The sequence below is a fragment of the Mandrillus leucophaeus genome, unplaced genomic scaffold (assembly GCF_000951045.1).
Source record: "Mandrillus leucophaeus isolate KB7577 unplaced genomic scaffold, Mleu.le_1.0 Scaffold161, whole genome shotgun sequence".
Taxonomy (NCBI): Eukaryota; Metazoa; Chordata; class Mammalia; order Primates; family Cercopithecidae; genus Mandrillus; species Mandrillus leucophaeus.
Window position 1 is genome coordinate 1554263 of NW_012101599.1, and position 22361 is coordinate 1576623.

Here is a 22361-nt window from a genome sequence, read left to right on the forward strand (position 1 = left end):
TCCACTTTATTAATGAGGAAACTGAGGCCCAGAGAAGTGAAGTTACTTGTCCAAGTCCACACAACTAAAACTGACAACTTGAGGCAGCCTTACGTCAGTACCCACGGCTGTCACCACTGTTCAGTCGACACGATAGACTGTCCATCATTTTTTCAGTTTTGCTCTTTCTTGGAGAAAAGAATGAAAACGAAAAGGGTTAGAATGGGTTTGAGGGAAACCTGGGAGGAGTTTGAAGTCTAAAGAAAATGGGTGAAAGAGCTCTCGGGCAATTCCGGGGCCTGACAGTGGTGGAGAGAAGCTTGCAAGTCCCGTCTTCCTGGGAAAAGAAACTATGGAGTCAGATTGCTCCGGGACCCAAGCCTCACTCTGGGAGACCACACTCAGATCAGCCTGTGGACACCTTTCCCTGGGGGTCGGACTGACCTGAGACATCACACAGACCTCCAAGCAGGGTTTTCCAGGCAGAAGCCTCTGGAGGATGAGCTGGAGACTGAAGCCCTTCTCTCCTCTCTCCCATGCAGACGGGCACCGGCAGCCCCGTCAGGCATCATTACGGAACGTGCCGGCTGCTTTTCCCCATGGCGTTTGTGATGCTGACAGACTCTTCTCAATGCAGATTCACCCCAGCCCCCTCTTTTTTTTCTAATAGATTTCTTTTTACATGACATCTATTTAAACTTCATAGAAGCATTCCATGGCTCATACTGGGGGAAGCACACACAGTTTATGTACTGCCAGTGATAACAAATGCAAGAACGCCTCTTCCGTCAGAGATCCTACACTCCCATCTCCAAGACAGGATCAACTCACACCAAACTGGAGAACAAAGTAAGGAGAGTCCCTTCTAGCCAAAAGGTGCTTTGAGCAAACTAACAAGAAAAGGGGGACATGTCCCTTACTCCAGGGGCATTTAGCCCCACACCAGGGCACCCCGGCTGTAAGCAGAGAGCATGGACTGGACTTTTGTCCCAGCTCATCCCCTTGGCCAGATGCCTTGTGCCGTGAGCAACTCACACAACCTTACATGAAAATAAGACCTAATACATTAAATGTAATCCGGTTTCAGTAAAGTTTATTACCAGTAGTTGAAAAGAGGACAAGGGGGGCATAGCTATCAAACTGCACCAGGCTTGGCCTTTGGGACATCAGTGGCAACAGAGACAGAAGGAGTCCCAGTTTATCCTCCTGACACATGACCATCAAAACGCACGAGTTCTCTGAAGCAGTGAGACTCCCGTGACTCTATTCTCCTACTATTCCCTTGTATTCAGGTGTCTGTCATCACTAGCCCGTCACTGTCTTCAGTGCTCTTCAGCAACTTTCCAAGCATAGACGTTCCCTAGGTCAGGGCTTACAGACTCAAATCCCTCCGGAGTCCAAGCAACAGTGTGAATAGGGAGACCCACCGGGACTGAGAAATCCCAGATGAAGAGGAGTGACACGGAGGCTTAGTGCAGGGAGCCATAGGGAGGGGTAGGGCCATCGTCAACTTGAAGGGGACGAGCCCTGCCCTGTCTGAAGGGGCAGCCCCCGCTGGGCTCAGGCCGACTGTTGCTTTGCTGGAATATGGGCTTATTGCTGTTCCAAACTCTAATTTTTCAAGAGAAGGCAGAAATCTGGCTTTTTATGTGAAATCTCCAGGTATTTAAAAGTTGGCTACTAATTCATATTTTCTTCAAAATACTGTGTGGACCAACAAACCAGAGGCCAATCAAAACACATACGGGCACCAGGGCTGGCAGCAGGCCTTCGGGGTGCTACCTTGGCCTGATGTTTTCATCCTGAGTTCAACCTCCCTTTGATTATTTCTCCCAAGTTCCCTACAATTTTATTATTTCCTCTTCGTTCTCTCCCACTGTCTTCTTGGGTCTTAGAAATTGGAACCAGGAGATAGATGGACAGAAAGCAATGTTTTCCCCACACACTGAACGTAAAGCTTCATTACTGATTTACGTTGTAATCGTGAGTCAAGAAGACTTTTTCTCATCTTCTTTCTGTAGAGTTCTGTTCTAAATCAGAGCACAAAGAATAAAGTTCCAGGGTCACCCACCGAATGACAGAGCTACCCAACAGGAATCACCCACATCGTTTGTGAGCTCAAAACCCCAAGCATACGTCTGATCAGAAAACTAAAAGGCAAATGGGACAAGCACTGGGTCAGAGGAACCAAAGACTGAGCTCTCTCCTCATTTAACACAGGGATCTCCCACGAGAATGCCTTCCACGCTTGTTACTCCCAAGAGTGATGGCCTCTAAGGCCAGGGTTGGGCCTGGGTACTATGTGGTGCTGAGCCGTCAACAAGGCCATTCTTACCTACGTTCACCTGCGTTTCAGGAGCCCGGAAATTAGCAGAACTCCAGCATCACTCAGCAGAAGCTTATCCTTCTGCATTAAAGTAGTAGCTGAGAGAGCTGCTGTCTTCGGTTAAGATGTTTAGCCTGCCTAAAACAGTGTATTTCCGAGGAAGAGTACACGTCACTCATTTATACTTCCTTTTCACCTTAGCATTGTGTACGTTCCAGACCATTGCTAAGGGATATGTGTAGAAAAGAAGTTTCTCCAGGAGTGAGAGGGGGATTTGCCGAAGAGCTTGGACACTGAGGCGCTGCAGAGCGTGCTGCGCTCACCAATATCCACGGGCTCCTTCCGCGGTTAGGAGGGTGGCGTGACGGTTGTAGCCGAGGCCGTCGCACTTCTGATTCAGGCGGTTAAGAACGTGGTGCTCCTTGTACTCTTTCTCTTCCGTCCACATCACTAGAAGTACCTGAGCCAACTCGGATCACAAAGCCGCACCATGATCCCTGAGTCACTGCTTGGAGGACGGCTGTTGTGGAGCCACCCAGTTCAACAGACTTTGCAGAACTGAGAAACGCACTTGTATTCAGCTATTGGAATCTGAGGACTATTTGTTATCACCGCTAGCACGAATTACTATAACTAATACAAAAGAGAAATTGGAAAGGTTGGTCAAAATGTGTCCACAGTCCTTTCCACAGCTGCCGGGCTGAGCTACAGGAAGTGGAAGCTGGGGTTATTCCACCCCTGAAACTGCTGTCCCCAGGTCCCGAGGTAATGTCCACCTGTTCTTTGAGATGATGTCACCCAGATCTCCAGGTCTTGGGGACCCATCTGGAATGTGGCCCCCTCCACTGAAGAACCCACATGGTTGCCACGGTTTTCCCTCATCGCCAGCACATTCACAGGTAAGCCCTGTGAGATTTTGCTGAGGAAAAGGCAGCTCCCTTCAAGGTTGCCTGTGCACTTAGGCGGTGAAAAGTTATCTTAATAGAAAAAGTATCTTTCCAAAGACCAGGTAGGACAGAGGAAGATTTGTGCCTGATTGCAAGAAAACCACCTTCTCTGCCATGGGTGAAGAAGGAGGGGAGAGCGGTGACCTTGCCTCTTCCGCTTGTTTTGCTAAATTGGTTTGACAGAGTTTCAGCAACAGCTTCAACTCCAGGGAAGCTACTCCAGAAGGGCAAATTTGGTTTTCAGGCTCCAATTACAGATGCACGGCCCCTGATCACCCAGATATACAGAGAGTCCCTTACCTTGGTGAAATAGATACCATAAGGGATATAGATTAAACTGGCTTCCATCAAAAAAGGTCCATCTTCCTTGCCCCCTAAAAGAAAGAAACAAAATAAATAAATAAAAAGAAGACAAGGGCCGGGCATGATGGCTCATGCTCGTAATTCCAACACTTTGGGAGGCTGAGGCAGGAGGATCACTTGGGCCCAGGAGTTTGAGACCAGCCTGGGCATAAACATAGCAAGACCACATCTCCACAAAAATAAAAATAAAAACAAAAATTAGCTGGCTGTGGTGGTGCATGCCTGTAGTCTCAGCTACTCAGAAAGCTGAGGCAGGAGGAGCACGTAAGTCTAGGAATTTGACACTGCAGTGAACTTTGATTGTGCCACTGTACCTCAGCCTGGGTGACAGAGGAAGACACTGTCTCTCAAAAAAAGTTTGTTTTGTTTTTTCAAAGACAAGGAAGGAGCAAAGGAGGAGAAAGAAGAGATGAAGGCCCCTCCTTATTTGACACAAATGCAGTTAACCGTTGAGCACTGTGAGAGTTATGAGTGATTATCCCTTGAGCCATCAAAAATCACACAGAACTTTCAACTCCTTAAAAACCTAACTACTAATAACCTACCGTTGACTGGAAACTGAGAAGATAAACAGTTGATTGACACGTATTTTGTATATGTGTCGTATGTATCATATGTCGTATGTATTATATACTGTATTCTTACAATAAAGTAAACTAGAGAAAATAAATGTTACTAAGAAAATCATCAGGAAGAGAAAATACATCTACTATTCTTTAATTGAAAGCAGACCATCCTAAAGACCTCATTGTCTTCATGTGGAGTTGGAGTAGGATGAGGAGGACGAGGAGGAGGAGGACGAGGAGGAGGAGGAGGGGTTGGCCTCGCTGTCTCCAGGGGCAGGGGTGGAAGGAAAACTAGGTACAAGTGGACTCGCGCAGTTGAAACCAGTGTCGCTCAAGAGCCAGCTGCGTGTTTCACGATCCCGGGATCCGGTTTCCATTATCTGGAAAGAGTCCCTAGTACTTCTGAGTGCCGTTGTCCCTGGCTCAGGCAGCATTTGTGGATTCATTTCTTATCCTCAGCATGATGATGTGAGGTGCTCTGTGGTTTGACCCTTCAGCTCACCCATTCAGGGGGGAAGAACTTTCCTCTCTGCTCATTTAGCTCAGGCGGGTAGGAAACTAACATCAGTCTTTTTCAGATGGTCACTGCCCCAGGCCAGAATGAACAGGACCAGGGACTCTCTGGGGGTCTGACAGGAACCATGGCTGTGGCTGAGGAAGCACTCTGGTATATATCACGAGCAGCGTGTGCCCTGACTAAGGAGAATCCAGTTGGCTCCATTGTGGTAACATGCCTACTGCTTGGCCAGCGAGAGCAGGGCGCCTTGACTGACAGTCTACCATGCGGGTGAGCTAATTCCCTGGAATGCACAGGACGGGGATGAGGTCACTTCCTGGAAAGGAAATGGGGTGCTATTAGCATGAACGGGGAGCAGCAAAAACAACAAATGTCCATTCTACCTCCTTTCTAAGTTCATAGATCTGATTTTAGCCCAAGACTCCTGGAGACTGATGCTTTCATTCAAAGGCTTGGTATCCATGGAAAGGCGTAAAAGCACGCCCTGGTCGGGCGCTAAAGAGAGCGCACCACTCCATGCGGCGTCCGGACACTGGAAACTGATGACGGACCTGGATGCTTATTTCCTCCTGTGAAATTTTTCTTCTCCTATTGCAGAAATGAGGAAGGAGGGGCGAAGATGGGAAAACTGCCCAACATCATCAGCTAAGCAGAAACCTGCCATGCACCCGAGATCTCTGTCTTAAGGCTCAACCTCCTGACTCCAGGCATCTCTCTCAGTCACCTTCTCCTGCTGACAGGAGGGCCCTGGGGGCTGAGGGCCTCACTACCACTGGAGCCATTTCTGAAAGCACACATCCTCCTGGGGTAGGGGCATGGGGCGTGGCTGTAGGCTTGACTTGAGGCTGACTGTTCCTGTCAGGGCTGGGGAGGGAGGGGACTAGGAAGGGGGTTGGGAACGGGAAGGAACCCAGCGTAACAGATTTCAAAGGTGACAATATTTTCCTGAAAATATAGTGTCTGTGTGTAGTAGGTTTCGATATAACTAACCTTCTGTCTTGAGTTGGAGCTGGGAATGGATTTTTTTTTTCTTTTTTTTTTACAGGAAAAGGAAATGCATGGGTGTGGAGCTGCCAGCAGCAAAAGGGAAGTTCCCAGGCAACTTGTCATGGTGCAATTTATAGACCCAAGTCTCAGAAGGGCTGTGGCGGGCCGAGGAGAGGGTGTGATTTGCTGACGGTGGAGCCTGGCACCTGGCACCCATCCACGCCGCTGAGCTCAGCGTGCACGTGTGTCGCCGGGACACGACCGCATCTGGGCCATGGAAGTGAGAAGGGCAGGAGGCAAATGTACTCATCCAGAGGGAACATAAAAACGGAACCCAGAAAGCAACAGAGAGGGATTGTGGGGAAGGGGAGCTGGCTCCAGGGTGAGGGGCCTCCCACGACCTCTGCGAGATCCAACTTGCCGCAGCTCATTGAACCTGCCCTCCGCTCCTGAAACACACAGAGCCTGGATGCTGGCAAGGTCCTCCTCCCCAAGAGAAGACTGTCCCATTGGCTGTCAGGCCGGCTCTTCTGGGAAGTGGACAAATGGACCTCAAGGGACAGAATCAAATCACTGGACCCCCACCCTGTCCCTGAGGCTTTCCCCAGAGCCACAGAGACCAGAGGCAGCAGCTGGGAGACTCTGCGAGAGCCCGTCAGGCAGCAAAGCCTGACAGTCCCCACGGAGTCCCAGGAGCGAGGGCTGCAGCCGTGTTTACAGAGCCTGGGGGCCCTGCCAGAGCTAACATGCCACACGCTTGGCCCATCTGGGCAGGCTGGAAAAAGTCAACCATTTTCCTCTGGATCCCGATGGCTGTGGCTCAAAACATTCCACACAGCTATATTTGCTTCCCTCCCCTCACATCCCTTCAGAAAGCCCACACATCTGTATACATACTTGAAAATAAATACGCATAAACGCAGAATCCACCCTGAAGGTGGGGGCAGGACAGGCCTCGGGGGCTCCTCTCTGCACAGACCCTGCCTGAAGCTGCTCTCCTGCCCCAGGACAGCCCACCCGGGGCAGGCTCCATCTGCAGCATTTTCGAGAAGTGGGAGAACTCTTCCGAATATGTTACCTGGCTCTGTGGCTCCCCAGTCAACACAAATACAATTCTGAGGTCTGCAGTTTAAATTTGCTTCCCCTGCAAACTTCTGAGCTGGGTTCAGATGGCACAAAGGCCCAAGTCTCTTTTCAAGTCCGTTGGAAACCCTCCAAGCCAAGACCTGTTCCCATACACCAACTTCACCAAAGATTTTCCTTCTCACTAAGATAACAAAAGATAAAGCCTCCGCTCTGCTCTTTTTGAGCTTCTTCTTGTCCATTTTCAAACTCGGCCTCGTTGTCTTGATCCTCTTGAGTGGCAAGGATGGAAAGTGCCACCTGATTTCCAGAAGCCTGGGGGTGCACAGTGGTCCTGTCCTCTTAGCACGCTGTGGGCTCTAGGACTGCACGTGGGGCAAGGAAAGGCAGTTGGAGTTTGAAGCCAGGGTAATTCAGGATGCCGCTGAACAACAGCCGCCACAGAGAAAGCAGAGAGCCACGCACACACACTCGCCAGGGGCCAGCAAAGGGCGGTGCCATCTGCAGCTGCACTGTTGACCGTCACAAAGCTGCTTCTCCCACTTGGGTGTCTACCAAATGGCCACGATATCAGTTGCTATGGTAATGGGCACCCTAGTGAGTGTGCCAGGAGCCAGCCTTTTGCTCCTAAAACCTCAGCCTCCACTGGGCAACTGGCTGGGCCCTCGTCCGACGGGCAGACACCTTTCTCCTGTCGAGGGGCAGCTCTCAGCACCTCCTCTGCAAAGCTCCCTCACCCCAGTACGTCCAGTCACCCCTCGGGATTGGAAAACCCATTTGCTCCCTCACACAGTTTTAAGATGACATTTTTAAAACTTTTATGGTAAGTTTAAATAGTTGCAGAGAATGTCATTTCCTTACTATTGTAAATATTAACATTTTAAAATAAAACCATTACGTCACTCTTTTAAAAACCGCCAGTGGCAGTAAGCAGCAGAGCCGTTCTGTGCTCACCACGACCAATTGTTAAAATACAGGAAAAGTCTTCTTTATTTGCTTCTTGTTCCATTTTCTCCTTGAACTCCTGTTTCCATGTCATTCACTCCTCGTACTTCTTAGCAATTGTCATGTTTGAAAGTTATCTTCATAAATGACCATCATTATCATTCTATTCTGACATAAAAATGCACATACACTAAAATTCTAATTTCAGTATCATTGTAAGACTGTAAGGTTTAAACAGCTTTTCTAGACCAAGTTTATAATTTCAATAATCATCAGAATACAATTGATCAAAACAACATAGCTCTATGTGTTTAGATAAATAATCAAAAAGGCATTTTTTCAATTAGTTGATATACTCACAGACGAAAATTACTTATTGCTAAAATGAAACGGGGTCCAAAATTAATTCCATTTCTATTTCACATTTTTAGAAAGAAAATTATGAGAAACTTTGTTCTCCTCAAAAACAAGAGATCAATGAAAGGAGTTTTATGATGTCAAAAATTACATTATAATCTATTATCAAAAATTAGTAATGACCTATCACCTGACAAATCAACTTGGTCCCCCTTCGATTTTGTCAAAAGAAAAGAAATGGAAGCCGTGAGACGTGAAAATGTATTTGTTACCCAGTCATTTGTCATTCACTGTCTTGATTCTGGGAAATATACCAAAAAGACTGCACCCAAACTTCTCAGATGACTGCTAATTACACCTGCTACTCATTTACTTAGAGGTTCCTTGTTAAAATGGAAAAGGCTAGGAAAATTAAAATACTAGTCATTTTAACACAACTTTGCCTCTCTCTCTCTCTCTCTCTCTCTCTCTCTATATATATATATATATATATATATGGTTTGTTTTTTTTTTTTGGTTTTCAAATTGAGATGCAATTGACATACCAGAAAGATCGCTCTTTTGAAGTGTGCAATTTAGTGGGTTTCAGTATCTTCAGAAAGTTGTGCAGCCATCATCACTGCCTAATTCCAGGACATTTGCATCTCCCCAGCAAGAAATTTCATACCCATTAGCAGCTACTCCTCATTCCCCACTCCACCCTCACGATTCTCAATAAAGTTATTTTATCTCATCATATGCGTTAAGTACATTTTCATCCAAATCATGAATTTTAGATGCAGCTCGTTCAGTTCGTGGAAATGTGTGCCATGTAACCTCTTTGGCAAAGCAGGCCACCTCATCAAGCCAGCAGCCAAACCAGATCTAGTTTCAGTTAGGAAAAATCTGACTTCAGTTTCAAAGCAATGTGTTAATATGCATCCCTTCCCAACCATCTGACTTCTGAATTCTAATTCTGAGATGAGAGGTTGATGTACAAGGCGTATTGCATACCTCAGGTTTCATTCCAGACCACCACAATAAAACAAATATCACAAACATCACAATAAAGTGACTCACACATTGTTTTGGTTTCCTAGTGCATATAAAAGTTATGTTTACACTACACTGTAGTCCGTTAAGTGTGCAATAGAGGTATTTTTTAAAGATGTACATGCCTTAATTCAAAAATATTTTATTGCTAAAAAAATGCTAATGACCATCTGAGCCTTCAGTGAGCCACAATCTTTTTGCTGGTAGAGGGCCTCGCCCCCATGCTGATGGCTGCTGACTGATGGGGTTGGTGGCAGCTGAAGGCTGGGGTGGCTGTGGCAACGTCTTCAAATAAGACAACAGTGACGTGCCACATCAGTTGACTCTCCCTTTCACAGAAGATTTCTCTGCAGCAGGTGATGCTGCTTGGTAGCATCCGACCCACAGCAGGCCTTCTTTCAAAACTGGAGTCAATCCTCTCAAACCCTGCACTGCTTTTTCAACTAAGATTATGGAATATTCTAAATCCTTGGTTGTCATTCAGCAATGTTCACAGCGTCTTCACCAGGAGTGGAGTCCATCTCACTTTCTTTGCTCTTCCATGAGAATCAACTCCTCATACATTAAAGTTTTATCATGAGATCGCAGCAATTCAGTCACACTTTTGGACCCCACTTCTAATTTTAGTTTTCTTGCTATTTTCACCATATCTGCAGTGACTTCCTCCTCTGAAGTGTTGGCCCCTCAGAGTCATCCATGAGGGCTGGAATCCAGTTCTTCTAAACTCCTGTTAATATTGATACTTTGACCCCTTCCATAAATCACAAATGTTCTTAAAGGCATCTACTATGGTGAATCCTTTCTAGAAGGTGGTCAATGTACTTTGCCCAGATCCATTAGAGGAATCACTAAGTATGGTAGCTAAAGCCTTATGAAGTGTATTTCTTAAATACTGACTCTTGAAAGTCAAAATGACTGCTTGATCCATGAGCTGCTGAATAGACGCTGTGTTCACAGGCATGAAAACAACACTGATCTCCTTGCTCCTGTTGGAGCTCTTGGGTGACCAGGCACATTGCCAATGAGGAGTAATATTTGGAAAAGAATCTTTCTTTCTGAGCAGCAGTTCTCAACAGTGGGCTTAAAATCTTCAGTAAACCATGTTGTGGACAGATGTGCTGTCATCTTGGCTTTGTTGTTCCATTTTCAGAGCACAGGCAGTAGATTTAGCCTAATTCTTTTTTTTTTTTTTTTTTTTAAGATGAAGTCTCACTCTGTTGCCCAGGCTGGAGTGCAGTGGCACGACCTTGGCTCACTGCAACCTCTGCCTCCCGGGTTCCAGTGATTCTCCTGCCTCAGCCTCCCAAGTAGCTGGGACTACAGGTGCACGCCACTATACTCCGCTAATTTTTTGTATTTTTAGTAGAGACGGGGTTTCACCATATTGGCCACGCTGGTCTCGAATTCCTGACCTTGTGATCTGTCCACCTCAGCCTCCCAAAGTGCTGGGATTACAGGCGTGAGCCACTGCACCCAGCCCCTAATTCTTAAGGGCCCTAGGATCTTCAAACTGGTAAATGAACATTGGCTTCAACTTATAGTCACCAGCTGCATTAGCCTCTAACAAGAGAGTCAGCCTGTCCTTTGAAGCCAGGCACTGACTTCTCCTCTCTAGCTGTGAAAGTCCTAGGTAGCATCTTCTTCGCATTTAAGGCTGTTTTATCTACTTTGAAAATCTGTTGATTGGTGTGGCCACCTTCATCTTAGCTAGATCTTCTGGATAACCTGCTGCAGCGTCTGCATCTCCACTTGCTGCTTCACTGTGCACTTCTATGTTATGGAGACGGCTTCTCTCCTTAAACCCCATGAACCAACCTCTGCTCGCTTCTGACTTTTCTTCTGCAGCTTCCTCACCACTCTCAGCCTTCACAGAACCGAAGAGATTCAATCCTGAGCCTTGCTCTGGATTAGGGTTTGGCTTAAAGGAACATTATAGCTTGTTTGACCTTCTATCCAGACCACTCAAACTTTCTCCACGTCAGCAATAAGGCTGTTTTGCTGTCTTATCATTCGTGTGTTCATTAGAGTAGCACTTTCAATTTCCTTTATGAACTCTTCTTTACATTCACAACTTGGCTAACTGTTTGGCTCAAGAGGCCGGGCTTTTGGCCTATCTCAGCTTTCAACATGCCCTCCTCATTCAGTTTAATCATGTCTAGCTTGTCAGAGACCTGCAACTCCTCCTTTCACTGGAACACTTCTTAGCCATTAGGGTTATTAACTGGCCTACTTTTAGTATTGTTGTGTCTCAGGGAGACCCAAGGCAAGGGATGGAGACAAGGAATGGCCAGTCAGAGAAGCAGTCAAAACACACACAGCATTTATTGATTAAGTTCGCCATCTTGTATTGGCATGGTTCATGGTGCCCCAAAACAATTACAATAGGTCAGGCGCGGTGGCTCACGCCTGTAATCCCAACACTTTGGGAGGCCGAGGTGGGTGGATCACTTGAGATCAGAGTTTTAGACTAGCCTGACCAGCATGGCGAAACCTCGGCTCTACTAAAAATACAAAAATTAGCCAGGCATGGTGGTGGATGCCTGAAATCCCAGCTACTAGGGAGACTAAGGCAGGAGAATCACTTGAACCTGGGAGGCAGAGGTTGCAGTGAGCCGAGATCACGCCACTGCACTCGAGTCTGGGCGACAGAGCCAGACTCTGCCTCAAAAAAAAAAATTACATTAGTAACCTCAGAGATCGTTGATCATGGATCATCAAAACAGATATAATATAAAAAGTTTGAAATATTGCTAAAATTGCCAAAACGTGACACAGACATGAAGTGAGCACGTGCTGTTGGAAAATGGCTCAGATAGACTTACTTGACACAGAAGCCTTTCATTGGTAAATAATGTGATATCTGCAAAGTGCAAATAAAGAAAAGAGCAATGAAATGAGGCGAGGCCATGGTGGCAAATGATTGGTAGACCAGCTGTTCATCTCAGAGGGGGACATGGAGAAAGCACAGCACCATGCCATGAATCAATTGCCTCCTTGAAAGAAAGCCTTTGCGATTGCCTTTGATACCCTCCTCCCTTCATTTCTGTGGACTCTATCTTTAGGGACATACATTCTTCAACATAATTTATTTAGGGGATGGAAGAAGTGAGCTTCTTGGACAGAAATTCTCATCAATCCTGCTGCCTCGCTCTACAAAACATCTGAGTTCAAAACACTCCAACTCAGGACAAAATATCCCTCTTCCTAACACGACATTTCGCCCTTAGCGGAACCGTGCCAGCATAGGGAAGTGTGCTGGGCAGAGTGCACCATGTGGATCTCCTCCAGGGAAGCCTTTGCTGCCCAGCTGTGGGAGCGAGGCCAGCAGATGGCCTCCAGCTGTCAGCTCCTTCTGAGTCAGCCTCAGCTGCAAGGAGACCAGCCTGGTCTGCCTTTTCTGCCCAAAGAGGGTCACTTAGGTGGGCAATGCTTGCCCCAGCGTGCCTGCTGGGTTTGACTAAGACTTTGTCGGGTCTATAATGAAGTTTGACTTCTTCTGCCCAAGCTTGCTTCCTCCCCTGTTCCTTGACAGTTGTTGATCCCTAATAAACATCTGGCATCCCAAACTCTGTCTCAGCTTCTGCTTCTGAGACCCCCCTAAACAGAAAGACACTGGTGGTCTCTCTGCAAGTCAGCTATGTCCAGTCACAGAAGCTTTGACTACAGCAGTATGTTCAATCACAACTTTATTGCCTCCAAAGACTCTTTATTTTTGAAACGGAGTCTCGCTCTGTTGCCCAGGCTGGAGTGCAATGGAGCGATCTCAGCTCACTGCAAGCTCCGCCTCCCGGGTTCACACCATTCTCCTGCCTCAGCCTCCCGAGTAGCTGGGGCCACAGGTGCCTGCCACCACGACCGGCTAATTTTTTGTATTTTTAGTAGAGACAGAGTTTCACCATGTTAGCCAGGATGGTCTCGATCTCCTGACCTCGTGATCCACTTGCTTCAGCCTCCCAAAGTGCTGGGATTACAGGCGTGAGCCACCGCGCCCGGCCACCCCCAAAGACTCTTACGGTCCAGAGCAAGACCCCATGGTGAAGTTCCGCATGGGTGAGGGGTGCCCTGACTTTTTTTGGCCACGTGGGAGAAGAGGACTGTGTCGAGGTGTTGGGGAAGGCCGGGGCGGGCACCCCATCACAGCTGTGTGCACTGCAGCGCATCTCAGGAGAGTGGATGGAGAGTGAGTATCCACAGCTGACTCCCTTCAAACCAGCTCAGGCCACACCCACCCCAGGAAGTCTCTGAGGACATCCTGAGGGACGCAGGCCCCGGTTTAAAGCTCCTGCCTACAGCAAGGTGTCTGTCCTAATAATAACACACTGCGTTCTGTGGATCTGGTGAACACCTGCCGTCTCCACCCCATGGGAGCTTCTTAAGGGAAAGCACTGAACTTCCTTCATTCATTCACTCCCTTGGTCGGTCAGCTGGTCAGTCGGTCGGTCACCAATAACTTTGTTGTTTTTAACAAATACGCCTGAGTACCCACTGTGTACTGGACGGATACAGCTGAGCAATCCTCTAGGACCTCACAGGTTTGCAAGAGAAACAGGAAAAAGTGGAGGAAGTAGAAGGAAGTCAAAGCATCCCGAGGACAGTAAATGGGTCTCGCTGGGTCTCAGTGAAAAGAAAGCTGTTTCTACTGCTTTAGCCCTTTCCAATCCATGTCCCTTCAGACAGAGCAACCGCTGTGAGCTGGAAATCAAACAGAATTTTATTTAAGTGAAGCAAACGATGGAGAAATACGGGAATACCCCAAATTTCCTCCCTTTAATTTGCACATTTTCAAGTGCAGATATTAGTAAATAGTTTATTTACATGAACATACAGGAACTTTAACCTTTAAAAGTTTGTAAAATATGGCTTAATTTAAATGCATTTATTTGTCTGAAATTCCTGATAGTTAATTATACTTTTTTTTTTTTTTTTGGCAACTTTTCACTTGAAATCTCAAAGTACTTTAAAGTAAGATGGCATTAAAAACAGCAACAGGAATAAGCTGACGTGTCTTAAGGGCTCACCATGTTTAGGCACTAAGTGCTGTTAACATATATCACTATTTACTCCTGAACCCATCCTATCTGTTATTATATCTACACCACCAAATTCTGTATTATTATTGTCTCAGCTTCACCGATAAGGAACCCTAGCTTGGAGAGTTCAGAATTGCTGGCAGATTAGGGAGGAATGGAGAGTGGAACCCAGCCCTGACTGTGCCCAGCACCCCCGGGTCCCCTCTCCCCTGCAACGCTGTCTGCCTCTCAGGTGCCTGGAGTCCTTCTCCAGCCCTTCAAAGCGCCGCAGGTCCGTGTTGTCCCAACAGAATTAAAAGGCGCAGGCCAGCATCACCTGCAAAGTCCCAGGTTGGAAGGGAACCTCGTCTACACTTCTACGGGCAGATAAGGTTAGAAGCAGACTTTGCAGTAGCCACGTGAGCTGCAGTTCTCCCTCGACAAATCTGTGCCTGGAATAGCAGAAAATCCTCCCCACGTGCCGGTCTTCTCTGTGACCTTTTAATGCTGGGGCCTGGGGCTCCCCTGTTGGTTAGCTCTTCCCTCCACACCATCCATGTGCTGAGGCCTCAAGCCACCACTGCTCCAGCCTGGACCTCACCCCTGAACCCAGTCTTGTGTGTGCATTTTCTATGCTCCCGCTAAGGTGTTTAAAGGACTCCTTGACCTTAGTGTGTCCCGTAGAGGGTTCCTGAGCACCCCCCTTAGCCCCGCCTCTCGTAGTCTTTCCCACATTACTGAAGTCACTCCAGGTCGCTTCCCGTCACCTGGAAAATGTGGAGGGTCCTCCCAGAGTCCTCCCTTTCTCTCACACCTCGCACTCTGCACACAAGCCATGGAAACAATCAGGATCCAGCCCCGGCTCCACCCTCACATGGCGCTCCATGCTCCCATCCCAGTCCGAGCACCGTCATCTCTCTCCGGATCACCACGATGGCTTCCTGGTCCCTGTTTCTGACCTGGCCTCCCTTCAGTCTATTCTCAACACCCAGCCAGAGTGGCCACCTTACACCATGAGTCGGAGTGTGACTCCACTGCTCAGCTCCCCCATGCCCATCACTCAGAGAAAACAGACTCCTCACAGCTGGCTGCTAGGCCCTGAGCCGCAAGCACGGCAGCCCCACCGTGACTCCTGGGACCGCACCCCCAGTCCCAGCCCCACAGCCTGCTTGCTGTTCCTTAAACACTCTGGGGCACTTGCACCTGCTATTCCCCCTGCCTGGAACGGCCTCCCCTAGGGATCCACCTGGCTCAGGTCTTTCCCCCAAGGCACCCTTGGTGACTCCCTTCCCAGCCACTCAGTCTAAAATGGCAACTCCTGTAGGTCGCTCTCCCTTGCTCTGTTTTTCTCACAGCACTGACCTCCATCTAACAGCCCACATGTTCATAACTTTAAACCAAAAAGTGTCTGAGACAGGTCTCAGTCAACTTAGTGGCTCACGCCTGTAATCCCAGCACTTTGGGAGACCGAGGCAGGTGGATCACCTGAGGTTGGGAGTTTGAAACCAGCCTGACCAACGTGGAGAAACCCCGTCTCTACTAAAAATACAAAATCAGCCAGGCGTGGTGGTGCATGCTTGTAATCCCAGCTACTCGGGAGGCTGAGGTAGGAGAATCGCTTGAACCTGGGAGGTGGAGGTTGCGGTGAGCCGAGATCGCGCCATCGCACTCCAGCCTGGGTGACAGAGCAAGACTCCATCTCCAAAAAAAAAAAAAAAAAAAAAAGTTTGTTTCACCAAGGTTAAGGATGCTCCTGTGCCTCAGCCTCAGGAGGTCCTGACGACACGTGCCCAAGCTGGTCGGGGCACCGCTCAGTGTCACACATTTTAGGAAGGCATGAGACATCAATCCATGTGTGTAAGACGTACATGGTTGGGTCCAAAAGGTAGGACAACGTGAAGCGGGAGGGGTCTTCCGGTTCATAGGTAGCTAAGAGACAAACGGTTGCATCCTTTTAAGTTTCTGATTAGCCTTTTACAGAATACACAATTTACAGCCACGTATGCCTTGTCTGGCTTAGCGAAACAATAGGGCAAAAGAGGGAATGGGACGTGCATCGGCCTCACGTGAGCAGAGGGATGGCTTTCAGTTCTGTCTGTCCTTTGCCCACAAGAAAGTACCTCGTGGGCAAATTACGAGGGAAGTATGTAGTTTTTTATCTTTGTAGCTCTCTGTTTTAGGAACAGAACGGGAGGCAGGTTTGCCCAGTCAGTGCAGTGCCCAGCTTGACTTTTCCCTTTGGCTTAATGATTGTGAGGTCCGAGATTTATCTTCCTTTCACGTAACCATCCTGTGTCCTGTGCCGTTGGGATGTAAACTCCAGGAGGACGCAGAGTTCCTGTCTGTTTGGGCACCGTTATTTCTCCAGGGCCTGCCACACAGTATATGCTCAGAACACCGAGGCTGAAATAAGTAATGAAGTTGTAGGAGAGGTGAGAGGGGCTGCCTCATCCCGGGGAGAAAGTTGTGTCCTATGGTCCAAAGTTTGGAGTATATTCCCCTAAAGCCAGCAGGCCTCGAGTGGAAGCTTCGTGTCTGTTGGTTTCCCCTTCCCTGAGGGCTGCTTGAGTCGGCTGCTTGCCTTCAGATGGGCCCACTAGAATCACAGATGATACTCACGATGAGATGCTGTCCTTTGAGGAGCCATGATTCCCCAGCAAAGCTGTTTCATGGATCTGTGAGCCACAGAAGAGGTGAGAGCTGCCTGCTGACAAAGGCTGGGGCACATCTTCAGTTAGAGACCCTAACTCGGCACCTCTGTCAAAGGAGAAAACCAAACCTGGAACCCGCCAACCTGTCTACCCCAGGAGGCTTGTGAGATCTGATGGAGTCAGGCCACGAAAGTGGTTAGCACTGAGCCCCACTGCTGGCTTGCTCATAAATGTGCACTTCTCCCAGGGTCCACAGTGCCTGCCCTCTCTAGTCCAGAACCCAGCGCTCCCCAGCCACTCCGCCAAGAACCTCAGTGCCCTGCTGTGACTCCCCACTACCCCGGAGTGCGTCCCCACGAGGCAGGTGGAGAGAAACCATCACAGCTCCATTCTTAGCTCAAGAGGAATCCATGCGTCACTCTCACTATCTCCCTCTCTCTCACACACACAGAAAAATCCAGATCAAATTGGCACCTAAACACCCTTGATTTCTTCCTGATTTTTTTTCTTTTTATTAGAGATATGACCTCGCTCTGTTGCCCAGGCTGGAGTGCAGTGGTGCGATCATGGCTCACGCGGCCTCCAGCTCCTGAACTCAAGGGACTCTCCGGCCTCGGCCTCCTGAGTAGATGGAACTACAGGTGCACTCCGCCATACCCAGCTATTTTTTTCTTCTTTCTGGTAGAGATGAGGTCTCATTATGTTGCCCAAGCTGGTCTCCAACTCCTGGCCCTAAGCAATCTTCCCACCTCAGCCTCCCAAAGTGCTAGGATTACAGGTGTGAGCCACTGCAGCTGGCCAACCCCTCCTGATGCCCTGTCCTACCGGCAACCCATGCAGAAACTTCCTAGTGAACAGGGGGCACCTCCCAGGGGGCCCACCCCCACCCTCGGCTCCCAGGTGGCCCTCAGTGGAGCAGCCATCTGCAGGGATTCCCTTCCTTGGCAGCCCCTCGCAGCCCCGCCCACTCACCCTACTCTCAAAATCTGCCACAAGGAGAACTACAGAGAAGCCAGGCAGGGGTATTTATCTCAGACTCCCCGCTCCGCTAAACTGGACCCCTCCAAAACCACTCACTTCCTCGTTCCTTCACCAGTTTTCATGGCAGGCTGTGGGCCCAGATCTCCTCCCCTTCCTGCCATCATCCTCTCACCTTGGTGCCTCACTGTGGCTGCAGCTTTCAGGGACCCCCGTCCATCAAGCATTCTGCTCTCATCGTCCTCTCTGGTAAACATACCCAAATATCAGGGGGTCTCCAGTCCTCTTGTAGGTTGGTGGCTTTCACAGGTAGAATGTTCTGGGTTTCTAGAGGAAAGGTATCTTGGTTGGCACAGTCACAAATGGCATGTCAACAATTTTGATTCTAAAACCAGTTCTCCCCTTCTAGGTGAGAACAAAGTCCCTGAATTCAGAGATACTGCCTTCCTGTGCCAGGCAGCTTCTCCCACTCCCTTCTTTAAATCTAGGTGGGGAACTATGGACACCTCCCGCCTCCCTGCAGAAGCACCCACAGGCCGAGCAGGGGCTGGGGCATCTCTCAGAGCCCAGGCCTGGCTAACAAAGAAGACTCAAAGATCAAAGGAGAGACTCAAAGATTGATGTGGGGTGGGGAGGGTACCGGGGGCATATTGGTCAAAGGACGCACAATTCTACAACTTGGAGACTATAGTTAATAGAAATGTATTCTTGAAAAATGCTACAAAAATGATAAGTATGTGAAATAATATGTATGTTAAGTATGTGAAGTAACACACATGTTAAATATGTATATATTGTGGAATTTAGCCATTCCACAATATATACATATTTCAAAACATCATGCTGTACATCATTAATAGGTGTAATTTTGTCAGTTAAAAATTAATTTAAAAATTGTTTACAAAAGGCAGATGTCAGGACATGACCCACAGGAAGACTCCAGGGGCCGTGAATCACCCACTGACCTGGTGGGGACTCTTTTTCCTCTTCCGAATTCTCTCGAGCACCCAAAGCAGGGCCTCTGACAGAGACCTGTGAAGGCAGAAAAGTGCTCCTGTTCTGTGAGCGAGCTTGTTTCCAGAACAGTCTCTTTTCCCGAAATGGAGAGGTGGCAGCCAAGAAAGCAAAAGAACCCGAAGTGCAGCCACGAGAGGGTGATACACCATGGCAGAAATTCAAGCCCGGAAGCCTCACACCTGGTCTTGACAACATGCTGCTCTCTGGGTTCCCTTTTAATCAGGTCGTAACAGAGCAAGGGTCAAGCCATTTTTTAAAAATTTCTTTAAATCCAAAAAAGACTTTTCAGGGCACAAATTAATAGGCCATGATAAAAGTGTATAGAGTGAAGGAGGCAATCCAAGTGACTGTTGAGAATTTCAGCCTTCACGATTCCAAGGGAGCCATCACTCAGGCAGAGCCCTGCTGGATACTGCGCTCCCATCAGCTCAGAGAAGGAGAAAGTCTTGTCTTTATGCACTTTGTTAATGAATTATAACTCATTTACATGTAATGTTAAAATTGCGAGGGGTGGTGAGACTCCAAAACTCGCAATGCATTTGATCCAGCTCCCAGATCCACCCACAAAGTCTACCACACACAATGCAAGGAAGGCTGCAGGGAGAGAGGTGCATGCCTTACAAGGCAGGTCACACCTCTGAACCAGAAGCTCAAATCAGCGCAAGCCCTCAGGAGAGACTGTCTACCATTGGGAGAGGCGCTGTTTATTTTTGAGCTGTGAAAGGAGAAATCTTTTGTTGGCTTGAATCCTACAAGACATCTGCCCAGGTTCATTCAGCCAGGAAGCGATTCCACCAACATAACCTCTCCCTTCAAAGTCCATCTCAATGTTCTCCCTTCCATGAAAGGACTTTTGCACTCCCAAAATGATTATTATCCTTTTCTGAATCGCCATCGCCCTTCGTTCATTTTCCATCACATTCACATTCTGTCTTGTACTAATTACTTGTGCACTTCCTGTGCCCTTTGGGTAAGAGTTTTTCTTCTTTGTATTGTCAAGGTTGCTGCTAGGTCAATCATTGCTGAATTGGGGCAAATCAAACCCAGTGTTCTCTGATGACAAGAGAACCTTCTAGTATTCTAGGAACCTCCACTCCCAAAGATACCTAACTCATAAATAATTTGTAGCAAATGTCCTGGCGAAATATACCTAAAGCAGGCTGGATTGTTAGGTGTGTCTACTAACTTCCCTCCACATTGATAGTAAGAGCTAAAAACACGTCCTTGAAGTCTGTTCCAATTACCTTTTTTTTTCTAGACAGTCTCTTTCTGTCGCCCAGGCTGTGGGGCAGTCACCTCAACCTCTGCCTCCCAACTTCAAGCGATTCTCCTGCCTCAGCCTCCTGAGTAGCTGGGACTACAGGCACGCACCACCACACCTGGCTAATTTTTGTATTTTTAGTAGAGACATGTTCGCCAGGCTGGTCTCGAACTCCTGACCTCAAGTGATCCACCTGCCTGCCTCAGTTTCCTAAAGTGCTGGGATTAGAGGCATGAACCACCACACCCTGTCCATTCCAATTACTTTTAAAACTCGATTTGATTACTCCCACGGAAATTGAGGACAATGGGGATTTTTAAATGATATTCTTGCATATACATTAAGAAGAACTTGTTAATTCAGCTACTCATTTGCATTTCTGAAAAGCTATTAAATCAGAAAACTTACAGTCAAGGAAACCAACAGCAACCCTCTGTAGAACAATAATCCTCCTTGGTGAGTCCATCTTGCAATTAGAGCCCACTAAACACATCCCCTGGTCAGTCGTGGGAGTCTGTTGTTTTTACCTGCCTAGCTGCCATGATCTCTTCCTGGGAGATCAGGGGACCCATACCCAGGGCACACGTACCTAATTTTCCCCAGGATCATCCCCCTAACCTCCTCCTGGTTCATGTGCGGTTTACCCCTGTGCCTGGCTGCAAGATCCGACACACGACCAAGGCATGACCTCAGGACATGGTGACGGGCCTGAGGATGGACAGATGACCTATCCAACACGTGCAAGTTATCATCTGGGAATTTGCCTAAGCTATTAGAAAATGTGTCTTTTTTCTCTTAGGGTTGCTCAACTGGTAGAATCCAGATCTCCTGGTGCCCGTCTTTGCCATCACGTGGACGAAGCCCCCTCAAAGGAAAGAGAAACCCTGATTCTTCACGGTTCAGTTTGAGCACCTAGATTAAGCCATGCCTGAAGCGCCTAGACTTTTAAGTGAGATAAGCCAATAAATTGCTTTTTAAAAAATATCTGGCTGGGATTGGGTTTGTGTCACTTGTAACTGTGAGTCCTGACTAATGTAACAAAAACGGTGCTATGATAAGAATTATTGTTATATATATTATTTTTAAGCTTCCCATTCACAGAACGACAGTTACTGCAGCTGCTCTTCCTGGTGAGGAAACTGGGGCCCAGAGGGGTGACAGGTTTGTCCAAGGTCACACTCAGTGAGTGGCAGAACTGGAGCTCGAACTCAGCTCTCCTGCCTCCAGAATCCAAATTCCTGTCTCTGCACCAGGCTGCCTCACCGAGCACAGCATGCCAGCGGCGCGTCGCACCAGGGAATGAAGATTCTTCTCAGGCGTGACTGGCTGCTCATCCATTACCTCCAAATAAAATGTAATTATTTTCTATTGAACCATGTCTGAGCTTCCACATCCTCCTCGAACTCACCAGTCATGTCTCTTTCTCACCGAATGAGTCCTTTGCTGCACCGTGTGACGTTGCCACCTGACAAAGTCCGGGCTTCCTTGCCACTCCAGTGGGGGGTCCAGGAGGAAAGCCCCCAAGAGCTGGACTCTGATCCCCACAACGTAGGGCTGTGTGGTTCGGTACTCACGGAATGTGAGCCCTGAGCCTCTGTCACGCGGTTAGGAAAGAGGTGAGGATTTTACTCGGAATCCGGTCAACTTGGCAACTTGCTAGCTCCTGGGTCCCCTCCAGGCCTCGGACGTGGCCCTGGAGGGAGGCAGTTCATGCTGCCACAGGCACCCGGCTGCCCAAGCCATAGGCGTGTGAGTCAACCCCAAGGAGGACTTTGTCATCTTTAGTGGGGAGATTATTTCGGATTACTGGAGATTAAGGTAAAGGGGAAACATAGTATCTGTTTAATCCTGTGTCTAATGAGTTGAGAAGGAATTCCCTGTGAGAAAGATCGCCTGCTCTGCAGGATTGAATGTAATTTATAGACACGTCGACTGGTGCCCTGTGGCCGAGGCCGGGCCAGCCTCAGTGTGTGCAGTGGAGGCTCCAGCATCACCACTCCCCACACACACCCTGGCAGCCCAGACGCAGGCTACTCGCCCCTCCTTCCAGAACTTCTTGTCTGGACTCTCTGGGGAGGTTCAGGTGTGTGTGGAAAGAAAGGCCCTTTAAGCCTTTCCTGAACTCTCTTGCGGCATCAAAAACAATGGGTCAGAGAGACTTAAAAGACAGGGAGTGGAAGAAGTAAGAGGTCTGTGAGAAAGGGAGGGCCGGGCTGGGCGCGGTGGCTCACGCCTGTAATCCTAGCACTTTAGGAGGCCGAGGCAGGTGGATTGGCTGAGATCAGGAGTTCAAGACCAGCGTGAGCAACACGGTGAAACCCCGTCTCTACTAAAATACAAAAA